Source organism: Schistocerca nitens, chromosome 11 (assembly GCF_023898315.1).
Source record: "Schistocerca nitens isolate TAMUIC-IGC-003100 chromosome 11, iqSchNite1.1, whole genome shotgun sequence".
In the NCBI taxonomy this organism is placed as follows: Eukaryota; Metazoa; Arthropoda; class Insecta; order Orthoptera; family Acrididae; genus Schistocerca; species Schistocerca nitens.
Genome location: NC_064624.1, coordinates 90,215,495 through 90,231,703, shown reverse-complemented (window position 1 = coordinate 90,231,703; position 16,209 = coordinate 90,215,495). Strand labels below are relative to the sequence as shown.

General features: G+C 40.1%; 1 long non-coding RNA gene across 1 annotated transcript in view; it reads right to left on the bottom strand.

Annotated features, from left to right (window-relative positions):
* The window catches only part of LOC126212901 (uncharacterized), a 302,275-nt gene extending 287,108 nt beyond the window's left edge, over positions 1-15,167 (bottom strand). Inside the window, exon 1 of the long non-coding RNA XR_007540984.1 lies at positions 15,007-15,167. This is a non-coding gene — a long non-coding RNA (uncharacterized LOC126212901). The remainder of the gene's footprint in view (positions 1-15,006) is intronic.
* Between the last annotated feature and the right edge of the window lie 1,042 nt (positions 15,168-16,209).

The window sequence follows — 16,209 nt, the reverse complement described above, 5'->3', positions numbered from 1 at the left end:
TGATGTATTGCAGTGAGCTATCCAGTTCTGCTGGAGTTCTGACATTTTAGGAGAAAAAAACAGCGCTAATCGTGGCTCATTTCCATAATTTCGTCTGCAACGAGGTACACAACATATCTACACCATTTCGAATCACTGCACGTAGCTATCGCATATATCAAGAGTGTAAATAAAACAAAGTGAGAAATGCATGCAACTATGAAAACTTCAATTGGTTAAGACATGTTCCTGCAAAACGCAAGAAAACGGAACGAAATCAGCTACGGCTGGTCCTGCCATCGAGCGGTACGCCACGTAACTACACCCTGTGGTAAGTCGGCGCAACAAGATGGCAGCACGGTAAGTAGCCTCATGTTTGTCCTGAACGATCGTTACTCGACGTGCAGTTTTTAGCGTATAGCTTGCCACCTGGAAACAAAGCCTCACAGCATGCGTTGTGACGTCACAACAGGAGTCAAACAATATCTGCACTTTGGGATGCCCTGCAACATGGAATGTCCATTTAAGTGAATGTATCATTACTTCCTGCGTCTTGCACAAACGTAAATTATCATTTAAAACTACGTAAATTAAATATGGTCATAATTTCCTTCACTGATTCCTATTATCACTGCAAATCTCATGTTTGCAATATTTCGACATTTTTTAAGTGCAGCTTTGTAATTTTAACATAGGCTCGTAGATTGACAAAACATAATTTGCACCATTTTGTGCTACAATTAGCGGTCCATGTATTCGCATTTTTATGTTAAAACGTATATGTTTCATCAAAATAAAACATTAACATCTCTTAATGGGAAATGGGTGCAGATGTGAATCACTAATTGCAAAATATAGAGGCAGCATACCATGTTCATTTTCTATTAATGGAAAATTACCGAATTAGCTGAAACCTAGCCACCAAAATTTTCTTTCATACAAATAAACATCTAAAGAGCAGCACACAAATCAATGCAAATATTTTGGAATCCATTGATTCATGTAATGTCATCAATGAGTAAGAAAACACACATTCATGACCCTTAAAAATAATAGAGATATTCTGTTACACACATCAGGCAGAAAAAAAAGCACACACACAGAAAGCGAGGGGTGGGAAGAAATGGAATAATTATTGAAAAATATAAAAGTGACTTTTTATTTCACCTCATAATGTGATTTCCAATACACTCTCCTACATATCAATAAAAAAATTCAAGTATGCTCTAATGATGTTTTTACTTGTTTTAAAAAACTTTTAAATTTTTCTTCATAGCTGCATAATTTCTTCTCTTAATATGATTATTTAATATGATATTTACACAACAGAGCAGTATGGAACACCTGATAGATTCAAGACTATGTTCGTTTTTTGCATTGAAATCCACCAAACAAATCACTGGGAACATTACAGGATGCTACCTTCAGAAGCACACACCTTTGATTTCCCTATTGGAGAAACAAAATTTGATGTTCTTTTACATTTTTTGAAAAGTTAAATAAACATATGTTACACATGATACATCTTCTTTGGGTTATGCCAAGCCTCCTCGATCCTTTGCCGTTATCAAATGATCATCTTGCTTTACATCATCTGAAATAAGTGCAATACTCACAGTGAGGTTTTTTTTCAGCACTTGGTGTGAGCAGTATCCTGATATGTAGTGAAATAACAGCCATTTGTCCCCCACTATCCCTTCAACATCACTCTCACCTACCATCAAACTTAATAAATCTGGTACTGGGATATCATTTAACTCCTGGAATTCAAAAGTTGTTTCAAAACTATATGACACGTAAATAACCACATCTCCAACTACTATAGACTGTGCTCTCAGCACCAGGTTTTTGCTCAGTTTCAAAAGCCTGTCTAAGAGAAATATGGTATTTTCCCCCACTTAATTCCAAATAGTCAGTCCATACTCTTCCAAGGAGCCAATAGGACCTGTTTTTGTCAGACAGCCAGTAACTACTGAAATCAGTCAAAGCAGCTGTTGTATGTCTTAAAGCAAAGCGTGTTTCTTTAGAAAGTTTCCTGTTATCATTCAAGCCATGCCATAAACCTAACCAAGAGACAAAGCTCTTTAAAAAATCAAATATGTGATATGAATTAGAAGTTACAGTTTCCTGAAAAACATTTCTTAGCCTCTGACCCTTAAGTAATGTTTTCGCATTCACAGTACACCACTGAAGTTTTATTATTCTTATAAATGTTACAGCACTTTAAAAATTTTGAATTCCTTTCTTCGAGCCTAGTCTCTGCAAAGCAGCAACTGTCATATCATTAAAAAGCACTTGTTTAGCATCTTGCCTTTCAATTGAATTTGGAAACAGAGATTTTAAAGCTAGAGAGTTTCTCTATTGTAATAAATCATCCTTTTCAACCTCCCTCCATACTCCCACTGAAATCAGGAAAACACAGAATCTGCTCCTTTTCATTGAACCAGTTGTTACAAATACACTGTAAAAGATGAACTGTATCCCCGAAATACTACAGTGGGCGATCTGCAGACGTCTGTGCAGGTTGACAGTACTTTACCATTACTTCTGGTGGAGTGGTAAAGTTAGATATTGCTTTTCTATAAATTCAGTTATTGTCTCCCACTAACCCAACTACCTCACATCAAGCTGCTTCTAATTTAAGAATTACTTCTTTTATGTATGAGAAAACTACATAAGCCTGAATTGTTTTAAGTGGGAGAATGTATACCACATCCATGTAAGGTGAATGTAATCTTTGTATCCTAAAAACATAAACACTGGTTGCACACAAAAAGTTGTTACTGTTGAACGCACCACCTGCAATATTCCCACCTTCGTTGTCAAGTTTTTGATGAAAGTAATAAATACTCCTTGCAAAAATAGAATTGTAACTTAAATATACTCTGTTAGTGATATACGACGCCGCTTTTTCATTTTCTGTTAAAATATTTTATTATACAGTAGATAATCGACGGTCGCAATTTGCACACGATATCTACAATGTATTTACCATAAATGAGGTCCTCTGATTTAAGTTAAATTAGTGGTTTTTGTTGCTAATATCAACAGGTACTGTCTAACATTTTTTTTTTGTATAACGTTATTTTTTGTTTTATCACGATTTTTCTTTATATCGCTACGCTACGTTTAGCCTAGACATTTACTGAAGAATACAGCAGTTATAGGGTCGCAGACGTGTTTGACGTCAGCATATGCCTTTCAGATGGCGATGAGTTTTCGTCGCTGCTTATGGTGCAATTGCTCGCCGACACTCACAAGCACGTGTGAAAGTAGTGGAAACATCGCGTTACCCCGATATGTGTAGCTCAAATTATGAGAAAGAATAGTTAGTAATGATTGTAAACATGCGCTGTTCAGTTTTAGCCACAATTATTCACATTACTTCAAATCCAACTGTCGGCGCTCGTATTTTACATTTCCGTCAACGGAGGCCGTCAGGGTATGAAACTGAACAATAACTTTAACTGTCACGGCGGATATTGTCTTAGGGTTACGAGACTATACAGGAATTTACAGAATTATTTACGTCTCGTTGTGCAGAAACAGAGTCGTAGCAGTATTCCAGTCAGTTGCTGTGGCAAAAGCCGATGGTGGTTATCATCGTAATCTTGCATTTTTGTTTAAATTTGACGCGACAGAAATACGGTGAACGTCCGAAATTCCGTCTCCGATTGTAACAAAATTTTCGACCTAGAGCTGTTTTGGGGGCACTTTTTTTTTGTTACATGTCATCTTAGTTGTTGCTTTACCAGATCCTTACGGACTGAAAACTAGTGAGCTGGTCTGAAATATAGTGACGATCACTTCGGACCTCCGATATCGGTTACGAAACATCTGTGGGTCCCGTCATACCACGATACTCAACTGTGTGGGACCCATACCACACAGAACCGACAGTGGCTAATGAACGTCTACAGAGAAGGGCAGCAGAAATCGTGAAAGGTCTGTTTGACCCACAGGAGAGTGTCGCGCAATTGTTGAAACAATTCAATGATGAGAGACGCAAGCTGTCCCACGAGAGGCCGCTTACGAAATGTCGCAGACGACTGCTAAGCGAGGACTCCAGAGGCGCTCTCCAGCCACTACGAGTCGCTGCCGTAAGGAGGCTGAAGGCAGAGTCAGGCCGGCCACAGCACGGAGACGTCTCAGCACTCGCCTTTAACGCACTGCGTTCGAACGGAACGGGAAAAAGTTTCGAAACATGTTACCGTGCAAAGTAGTCTCTGCCATGCACTTCACAGTGGCTTGCAGTGTACGTTCGGGGATGTAGATGTAGACGTGATGGTGAATATTTGGAGCTCGTAAAATCGTCGCGATATAGATACTTCCAAAACAGCAACATGTGAACTAGTGTGTGCAGCTCCACATAAAGACAGCTTTAATTGTTAGATTTGTCCGTGGGTTCTCATGCTGATTCTTGGATCGTTGAAGCATTTCTGATGTGTTAGCGGTGCTCGGGAACTAAATACTAATGACCGGGAATCTTGTCAATGATCCTAACGATAAAGTAGCCTTAGAAACCGTCTTACTAATATTGCGGTAGGTGAAATAAAACAGATTTAGTTGGGATCCTAACATTTCAAGATTCTTATTATGCTCAGCATTCAAACTACCAAACCGTCACATTATTATGCACTGTTTACGGCTCAAACGTTAGAGCTCGCGACCGGTGGAGGAGAAACCTTGTCGGGCAAGTCATACGAGACGCGAGGTAAGAAAGTCGACTACAAATTACTTACCAGAAGTGTGGGGAGGACGCACTGGTCTTCGATACGTGAATCACACATAGGGGGACTGTGCACCCCCGTCTACGTATTGTGGCAGACGATATTTCAAACATTCATTCCCCTGTCTGTCGTGATAGAGTTACGCTTTGTATCCCTGTGTGTGGATGTGTGACTAAAGTGGCAAACTATATAATGAACAAGAGGTTTTGTAGCCCTCTTGTGGTAGTGTTGTTGTTGGAAGCTTTACGACACTTTTTGCGGACGATACGGCGGTCTATAAGAGAGTGGCAACGCCAGAAGACAGTATCGATTTGCTTAATGACCTGCAGAGGACTGATGAATGCTGCAGCCTCTGTGAGTTGACCCAGAACGTCAATTAATGTAACATATTGCACATAGATAGGAAAAGAAATCCACTACTGCACAACTACACTATTGATTACAAATTGATGGCAGCAGTATTTAGGAGTAACTATCCAGAGTGACTCTATGTGGAATGGCCATGTAAACCACTGAGTAGTCTCATAAGGAGAAGAATTAAGAAATGTAACACATACACAAAACACGTGGCTTACAAGATGCTTGTACGGTCGATTCTTGGGTACTGTTCAACAGTCTGGGACGCTTACCGGGTAGGGCTGATAGGAGAGACAGAGGAGATCCAACGAAGAGCGGCGCGTTTCGTTTCGTCATCGTTTGGTCGGCGCGAGAGCGTCGCAGGGGTGCCCAACTTACTCCAGCGGCACACGCTACAAGAGAGGCGCTGTGTACCACGGAGAGTTTTGCTGCTGAAATTTCGAGAAGGGATGAGTCGGACAGCACATTACTTCCTCCCTCAAACATTTCGCGAAATGACAACAACGAAAAAATTGAGGAAATTAGAGTTAACGCTACCTACAATCATTTTTAACATTCGCCATTCGCGACAGGTATGGGGAGGGTTGGGATCAGTTGGCTACACGCCCCCATGCTTCAGTGTCACACTTGAGCCGTTCCTCTAAATGCTTTACGCGTTCACAAAGGTCGTGTGTAACTTCCTTACGCTGCCCATTTAACTCATACTGAGCTCGTTGCAGTTTCATTAGAGATCGCACTTCTGACGTCTTGCCCTCCCCAAACGGTCCAGTCTTGTCACCCCTGTCAGTGATAGACAAGTTTCCTATCTTCACTACTATCTTTGGCATTTCGGCCTCCAGCACATGGATCGCCTGTGCGTTCTCGTCACCTGGACCTTAATGGCCTCCAATACCTGCGCCTCTACCCTTTCGACTCTTGTTAGCAGTTCCTTGTGCTGCTGGCTGCACCACTCACTTACTGCTTGGAAATCCCCAAGATGCTGTTCTTCCTGCAGCCTACGTTGCTCGTCGACTCGAACCTGCCCCGCTTCCAGTGCACTAAGTCGCCGATCGACTATTTCAATATGATCTTTAAATTCGGTAACTACATCCTCTATCATTTTCACTGCGAAACTATTAATCTGTTGATCCATATCCTTGGGTAACTTTTTTGCATGATTCTCATTCTATTCCGCCAGGTTTTTTAATGCTTTTGAGTTTTTGATCAGATGACTTTTTTGCTAGGTTTTGATTTTCCTCAGATAACATATATTTTAGGTTTCTTATAACATTCTGATTTTCCTCGGATATTTTCTTTGTATCTGTGCATATCTGCTGCAGTTCTCATTAGTTATGCCATATCGAAAGGGGTGCTAACCGTGGGGCTGAACCTGGTTTCAACCGCGCTTTCAATACTTCATCGTAAATTTTTCCGAGGACTGTCCGGCAAAACTGGGGATGTTGTCCGCTCACTTTCGAAGTTTGAAGAGTGCGGCGGCATTACTGGAGTCCGGCACTACAGAAGCATGTTATTCAAATTATTACGACCACTAACGCTCTTAGACCTGCTACGCATCTCCATAAACAATCCTACTTCCGCAAAAGGATTGCTATAACACTAACAAACCCTGCATCTCCAAAGTATAAGACAATGTCTTACTCACAATTTCACACGCAACCTAGCACATACAGTCACACACAATAGATCACCGTACAGCAATAACATGAAAAGAACCCCCAAAAATTCACAAAAATAAGGCACAAAATATAAAACAAAGCAACACAGATCGCCAAACAACGCTGTGAATTGATCAGAAATTTCGTCTCTGAACAATGTGGAAGTTGTTGGAGCGCTAGACAACAAGAAGTGTGCGGTTAGTACATCCTAACTACTGACTGCTTCTCATTACTGCCTCTGGTAGTCTCACCTGTGGCAGCGGTCGACCATATAAATGGGTTATACTGAAATGCGGTGCGTGGCTTTTTAAACTTACTGAACCACCGAATGCTAATGCAAATAAGCACTCTGTTATTTTCTTTTATAGTAAATTATTTAGGGTTGCCACACAACGAAGTTGGGAATAAATTAATTACAATTAATTAAAGAAATTTTTAACTTGTTGCGTAGAAATCATTAAGATGTCAGTACTCTCATCAAATGAACCCTGAAATTAATTTACTCAAAAGTGTGTTGTCACACTGAATGAAAGCAGTTAGTTAAACGGAAACATAATTCTTTGGAATATAATTAAAATTCAGAGACTGGGCCTGCTAGACTACTGCGCTTTGGCAACGACAGGTTGGGTGTACAGAGTTCGATTTCGGAAGGGGTGGCTGCGTTGATGGACACACATTAAGTACAAACACAGTGTATTTTAAGCAAGAACACAAGTCAAACACTATACAATAAACAGATTGCAATAACGGTTGCCGTTGCACGAGTTCAATTTAATACTGTTTCAAATGATTAAATGGTGACGGACCACATGAAGGGGAAGGTATGTGAAAATTCTGGGAAGAGGAAAGAATAAATGCACGTACTTACGCAAGATCCATACTAAAGAACACGCCCTCACCAAAGAGTCAGGGAAAGAGATTCGTTCCTTCCGAAGTAGTAATCTTTCGAAAAAAATGCAGTTGCTTAAAACTAGATTTAAAAAAGGGTCACATTTACCATTTGCGTCAATATTTTCACAAAAAGGTTAAATTACATGCGCAACGCACAAGGAGATAAAATGAACTGCAAGAAATTTGTTTCTCTAAAATCCATTAATTACACAGAGAATTCAACAACACCTAAATTCACTCAAGGCAACATGACTGATTATCACTGACAAACACGGGATGCGAGTTCGCGCCATGTGGTGCGAAGCATAAGGGTAAATTTATAAAATCACAGGTGAAACCGAAAGCATTCAAACTGCAATAATAAATGAAAACATTCACACGAGAATGTAACCATGCACACATACACACTTAGGAAAATCTTTTGCAAAGTAATGTCAGCATTACTACATGGGAAGCCTTTGCACAATAAAAGTTCTGGTAGCAGAAAGAAAGTGCCAGAAGACACTTATTAAAACTGGTAAATTGCACTGTGGCCTATCCTGCGTAAACTGTGGATCATATAACGCACCTATCGCTGTAATACTACTTCAGTTAGCCTCAAGACTTACACATCTCACTCTAAGCTCTGTCTTAAGCTACCGACCACACTCACCGACTGCCCAGCGTCAAGTGCTTAAGCACCCCCGAGAACATCGAATCTCCACAGATAGCCAGAACAGACCAAAGGGGTTGCTTCCGGTACCAACCTGCCCACTGTCGATAAACACGACTCAGAAGGCACAAGCCTCTTTCCTTTGACTGAACACCCAGAGTTGGTCAGACTAACGACAGCATACAGCAAGTTCCATACTACTGGCTACCAATGCAAACACGAATAATACGTACACATGCACTTTCACACGGGCAGTAATGAGAAGTTTGAAAATCTAGGAGCATAAATATATTCAGTGTAAATCTAATTGAGGGCTTGCATGTGAACGATTAGGTAATTTAAGTACTTGTATAGCGATGCAGTACACAGAGACCTTTCAGTGGTGCGAGGTCAGATCCCAGTTGCCTTGCAAAACTATGGCGGAACCGTCGTGCCTTCACAGACAAATGACGGTCCTCTCTCTCTCTCTCTCTCTCTCTCTCTCTCCGATGTCACACACGGTCGGCCCTGCTCTGGCCTTCGGGATACAGTTTCGATCTCTACAAACTGCCGGCTGTTTGTTGCTTTAATTTGGGACACCAGTGTATTTCAAAATGTTAACGACTATCGTTTAAAAGTCCGTACCTCCAACGTTTCCGAAAGGTATCTAAACCTGTCCGAAACTAACTATCTTCAGAATTAATTATCATTACAGTTTTAGACCACTGCTAACTACAATTACAAATTATGTGGAAATTGAAAGTTCCTGTCAGATTAAAACTGTGCTCCCGACCGAGACTCGAACTCGGGACCTTTGACTTTCGTGGGCAAGTGCTCTACCATCTGCGCTACCGAAGCACGACTCAAGCCCGGTATTCACAGCTTTACTTTTGCCAGTATCTCGTCTCCTACCTTCCAAACTTTACAGAAGCTCTCCTGCGAACCTTGCAGAACTAGCACTCCTGAAAGAAAGGATACTGCGGAGACATGGCTTAGCCACAGCGTGGGGGATGTTTCCAGAATGAGATTTCCACTCTGCAGCGGAGTGGGTGCTGATATGAAACTTCCTGTCAGATTACTGTCATTTCCTGAACATCCCCATTATAATTTTGTTAATAATTTTTTATATTCCACTTGACGTGCAGTATTTGTTAATTAAGTAGCTAATAAGAAAGCTCAGTATTTTGAGGATTATAAAACATTTTAAGCAAGATGGCTGCCGTCAATAATGAGTAGTGTAGAACATATTGCTCACAGTCGAAGCTATATCTGGACCTAGCACAACTGAGGTCAGGCAGTCTGCGGCTGAGGGTAAATGGAGCAACACCTGTGTCTCTTGTCGTGAGCTGTGTGTTGTAATCCGATTACTAACATTCTGAAATATTAACATATATTGTGTGCAGTGCGTTGTCTACACTCATGGGCTCAATTCGTGACATTAAGTAGTTCTACATCCAGGGGACTGACGACCTCAGATGTTAAGTCCCATAGTGCTTAGAGTCATTTGAACCATTTTTGAACTGTTTCACCCACTGGACCGTGCTGTGTTATTACTAACACCAGGACACTTTAGCAGTCTATGAGCCAGTGCAGTAGGTAGCATCCTGCTTTGCTTTTGAGAGAAAATCTGGCCATATCGGTGAATAATTTTCAGTGAGAATGTAATTAAAGGGTTTTAAATCTACGTCCAATGTCGACCACAATGTCGCTGTAGGCTATTAGTGGAACTAACATCTTTCAGCCAGTTCTGGAGGCAGCGCAGTTACCGAGAAAAACGCTAGAGACTTATGCAGAACGAAGCAGGATCGTTCTACATTCTTGCAAATTATTCAAAAATTGCTGTAGGTTCAATAGTAAATAAACCGAAATATTCATTCTAAGACTCTAGTTAGCTACTAATTTAAATAGTACTGTAGGGTTACTATGTTTTTCGTCTAAAGGCCACGGGATGGCAAAAAAGTTCAAACCCGGGTACTTGGCGATATGAGAGGAAACCCATTACTCGAATGAAAATTCTGAAAAAGATAGTAGAGGAAATTACGACTGGACAAATTGGACACAGGGAAGCAACGAGACATGACATTCCAAGACAGACCATTTGCAAATAAATTCAGAAGGAAGAGCAACTGCAAGGCTGGAAGGCCCACCATTCTTACCGAAACTGGAGAAAGATCGTTTGTTGATCACTGTATCAGTGTCAGTGACGTGGGTCTTCCAATACCAGTCTTTGACTTGAGGTGCATAGTTAAATCATATCTTGATACCTGTAGGAGAAAAGTATACTGCCTTGCTGATAATATACTTGGAGGAGACTGGCGAAAGGTAGTTTCTAGGGACATAATTCTGAACTGTCTCACAAATTTACAGTCAATTTTTCAAGGAAGGCTGCTGATGTAAATAAGAATGTAATCAATGTCTTTTTAGAAAAATATAAAGCCGAGGTTGAAGGCGTTCCTTTTGAAATGTTTTCAGTTTTGATGAAACTGGGTTTCGTGACATACCTGCGGAAGAAAGCCCTTGTTTCGTCGGACATGTCGACTTACTGAGAAAACTGAGGACACCTCAAAACCGTGCCACACTCTCATGTTGTTTGGGAAGGCAGCACAAGAATTCCTTCCCCCTTATCTTATTGATAAGGGTAAGCCAAAATGGACTGACTGTATTCACAGTTCACCTCCTGGAATGCAAATGAACACATTAGAGTGAGATGCTAGAACAGAGTGTGTTTGACTGTTGGTTTCAGACTAACTTCCTCCTGTTTGCCTCAGAGAAAGGAGGACAGAGTAATTAATAGAGATAATCCTTCTTCTCACGTCTTAATAAAAACAATGGGGCTGTGTGAGGGAAACAACATAAATTTCATTTGCATTCCCCCGAATGGTACTAGTCTTGTGCAGTCTTTAGATGTGGCTTATTTTTCTTCTCTGAAGAATAACTGTAGAGAGATTCTTTGTCAGTGTATGCAGATTGCAGATGGAAAGAAGAAACATCGTTTTCCGAAAGGTGTATTTAGTGGCCCACAGTCGAAGATTTTTTAGATGAACAGAGAGCTTCTACAAATTTAGTGAAAGGATTGAGAAATGTCAAATGCGCTGGAAGTGTGATAATGCTAGAAATAAGTCTTGTGTTATGAGAAGTGTGGAAACTGAATTCCAGAAACATTTGGAGAAGGTGAGAAAGACTTTCAAACTTCAATGTGAAGATCGTCAAAACGTATATGTTCCACATAGAGCCAGGGATGATATGGACGTTGTTTCAGGGTAGGGTATGCATTAAAAGAACAATCATCTTTCATAGCCATCTGTTTTTATGTAATTTAAAATATGTTTTAACTAGCTTGAACTTTGACAGAACAGTGGTTTATGTGCCATCGGCCTGCCCCTTACTGGGCAACCAAGGTATCAGCATAGAGGTCTACATTCTTGCATACAGGTTGTAATGGTTCATAATTTACGCGACCATTACGGCATTCCAACCCCAGTTCTCGATACCAGTAATATCGTACTACTTTTCCGCGTAGTAACAGACATATTTTTGTGACAATATTCACATTTGGTTTTATTTATGTATAGGTACTCCGATGTATCGGTATATTACAGTGATATGGTTCTTGTGTGTATTCATTTCTGTGAGACTGTCATAATCTTTGACTTACTTGCACACAGAGCAGTCTTTGTTTCACTTTGCGGAAGTTAAGGTGTTATTTCGCTTTGTAAAAGAGCAGTCAAGTCTTGTGTTTGGTTAAAGTGGAAATTAAAAATGTGAAGATTGATACAAAACTGTTTTCTTGATGATGTGACAATTAAGAAGAAGTATATGTGAATTTACAAGAAGGTTATTAGAAATGTGGATCGTGAACACCAAGTCAAAAATTATTTCTACCATACCATTATTCTGATCTGGGATTATTTGATCATTAGGTATTTCCTGAAAAACTCATTTGTTAGGTCTTCAAATATTGCTAAAATACAGATCTGGACCTTCTAGCAGTCAAAGTGGAATCACCCTAGAATCAACAAGATGAGCCATAACAACTTCGACGAAATCTACGTGGGAATCCATTCAAGATAAGTGCCAAAATTAATGACTTTTTTACAGTGACTTCGTTATTTCCATTATGACGATACCATCCACAGTCAATAACTTTGTTGTTGCCTGATAAAGCAAACATATGCTGCGTGAGCAACATTATTAATCTGAATTCTAACCTACTTTGCAAGTGGTGGTATTGTTAGAAGGTGTTAGTAATACTTAGGTAACCAACACGTGCTACTGTGAGCAAAGGACCGGCTACCGCTCTGCCATCTCTTGGCGACGCCCCGCAACAGCTGTGTGGGACGCCGTCCGCCGACCAGTAGCAACAGACAGCTGGCAATCGCATTTATTTCTAATTTTGACGTCTTGTCGGGTAGTATCTGAAGTAACGCTAATCTCAACAACTGTACATACTTTGTTCTGTAATGACGTTGATGTTAATGAACGAAGATTTACAATGCTTCTCCCAAGAACGTTTAATACTCGTTCTCATGGTTTGTGGTAAATGCTATGAACTACAACTGCCCTCTACGTTCCCTAATGATGAACTATTCATTGCTACTACTCCACAAGTACAAATTTTTGGCAGGCACAGATCGAGTAATAATTTGTGCCTCGCAATGTATGTGAATGACGATTTCAATATTCGACAAGTTGTTACTTCGCTCGGAAACTGTGATTTTACGAAATAATTTACAAGATATTCTTCATTAAAGCTGCAGCAGAGAAAGTTCGGTATTGGAATTTAACTTGATGAACGAAGAACTTCGGCCCATTAACATAATGTTCGTTTGAGGGCGAGGCTGGAACTGCACAACCAGGCAGCCCGACGTCGCCTTCAACTCTGGACAGCCAGGCCTGCAGAAGACAGCAGGGGGCTCAACCCTCACCCTCTGATACACAGGACTCACGGCGCAACTGTGAGGTCATTGCTGCTAGGTCACTGCTGCAAACCAGCATCAGTGCAAGAGCGTTTGCTTCTTTCCCGAAAGTGTAACGACTTTGTTCTCGACTATCAATCGGAGTGCCCTTTACGAAGAAATGGTGCCGCTCTTTATCATTTAAAAAGAAACTGTGCCGTTGCCGTATGCTAAGGTGCAAAATGCATGTTACGCTAGTTACAGTACACTGTGACTTCCTTCTATTCTGCTGAAGGTCATATGCAAACTTTTTCTACTTGCTAAGAAAAACGTTGCGACAGAAACAGACACCTTAGTATGTAAATTACACTAACAGAGTTGCTGTGACAGTGATATCTACACTAAAATTTAGTAGATAAGCTGTCGTAAGTTTAATTACTTCGACAAAAATGTGATTCACTGGGACGTAAATGACTCATTCACACAGAGAAAGTTAAATTATGTTCTAAAAAAAAAGCTTCAAATATTTACCGAAAATTGCAAAAAGAGATTATAATAGACATACAAATAATAATAAATAAAATAAATTAAAAGAAAAAAATAAAAATAAATAATGGAAATGTAATAGAAAAAAAGAATATAAAATAAAAATATCAGCACTCGATATTGCCGTTTTGATATAAATATATCGATATATCGGCGTTCAATTTCATGTCATTGAAAATCGATATATTTAGGAAAAGATAACGATATTTTAGAAACAGCTCTAGATAAATGTCGTGTGGCTAGGGCCTCCCGTCGGGTAGACCGTTCGCCTGGTGCAGGTCTTTCGATTTGACGCCACTTCGGCGACCTGCGCGTAAAGACGAAAATGTAAGTAACACTAAAAACTAATGACACAGATTTAATGTGTTACTGAATACTGCAAGAGAGCGTACCACAATTTTAAGCCTTTCATATAGTAATTAAAAGTTAAAACTGCCTGCAGATCGGTTGCACCCAGGTTACACATACCAGAATCAAATGGTTTATAGTTAATGGGAACTTCCATGTATCAAATTTTGTGGTTACACTTTTACCAACAAGTAACTGCATACTCGGGCCAGTATTCACCACAACAGGACATGAAAGTGTAAGAGTATGTGTCGTTTCTATTAGAGCAAAACTAATGACACTTCTTGACTTTACAGTACGCAGTCTTCAGGCACCTTGATCCCCTCCATGTACTAAAGAAAGCCATTCAAGTCCACAAAATGTCTTTCCTGTTCATAATGGGCATAAGTTGTTACATTAGCTGCAATAGCTCGTTCTACGTTTCTGTTTTCCACGCACTTCCATTGAACAAGAAGGTGACGAAAGGTACTCCAGACAGGCAGAATCAATGGTACAGTTGCTGGTTTAAGGCGAGGTTTCAGAAGAGACACAGAATATTTCTGTCCTGTGGATCTGTCGAAGTATTCACCAAGTCTCAGAATGAGGTCCTCAGTGAAATGGAGCTCGCAGACCTTGAAATAATGACAAAAATATTTTTAATAGCTACATATGACAATGCCCAAAGGCTAGGTTGCCACTAATACTAACGCAAACATGCGATTAGTGTTGGTGACTTTCAGAACAAATCGATCAATACCGACTCGGAATTTTGAGTTACAAAGCTGCATAAATAAATTACAGTCTGCTAGTGATTCAGTACTGTATACAGTGAACTTGCTCTGCCATACATTGGCATCAGGTGAACTGAAATTACCTTGTTCCTGAATAACTGGACATCATGCTAACATGAATACACAGCAAGTTCGTCATGCTCTCTATATTAAAGCACATGCGCTGTGACACAATCTAAGTGACTTGTAAGATGCTGAGTTTACCTTCTAATTCTGTGTAACCTGGAAATTTTCACGATGTATTGCAGTCAGCTATCCAGTTCTGTTGGAACTCTGCTCATTTAAGAGAGAAAACACCGCTACTCGTGGCCCATTTTCATAATTTCCTCTGCAACGACGCACACAACACATATATCAGCTGTGTAAATAAAACAAAGTACGTAATGGATGCGACTGTGAGAACTTCAATGGGTTAAGACATGTTACTATTAGGGCTGGTCCTGCCATCGAACGGCGGGCCACGCAACTACACCGTGCTGCAAGCCGGCGCCCCAAGATGGCAGCACGGTGGGCAGCCTCGCGCTTGTCACGATCGATCGATGCTCGATGGGCGGACTGTAGCGTAGAGCTCGCCGTCGTCAGGCAATGCCACCTAGAAACAAATTATCATTTTAAATAACGTAAAATAAATGTGGTCATAATTGCCTTCTCTGATGCCTATTATCACTGCAAGTCTCATATTTGCAATATTTCGACTTTTTTGAAGTGCAGCTTTGTAGTTTTAACATAGGCTCTTAGAGTGACAACACATCAATCGTAATTTGTACCTTTTTGTGCTACAATTAGAGATCTACGTCTGTGAATGTTTTATGTTATATATTTGATCACAAAAAGCATTAACACCTTTTAATGGAAAACGAGTGCGGATGTGAACTACTAATTGTAAAATATAGCTAGAGCATACCATGTTCATTTTCCGTTACTGGAAAATTACCGAATTCGCTAAAAACTAGACACAAAATTTTGTTTCATACAAATACACATTTAAAGAAACAGCGCAGAAATTAGTGCAAATATTTTGAAATCTATTGATTCGTGTAATATCATGAATGAGTAAGGAAACACACATTCATAACTCTTTAAAATAATTGAGACATTTTGTTACATGTAATTTTCACTCACACACATGCAGACAGGAAAAAAAAACCCACACACAAACACAGAAAGCAAGGGGGTGGGAAGAAACAGAATATAATTAAATAAAAATATTTTGTAGCGCCTTTATATTTCTTGCAGAGTAATTGTCTTGCTCGTTCGAGACCCATCAGTAACAGTGCTTCACGATTGGGAAATGAATGACCTATTGACGTTATTCCGCATCGTAGTTGATATATACCACTCCTTAACCTCTTCACATTCAGTATCCTGGCGCCAACGCGCATTTACAGCGATTCTTCAGCACTGATT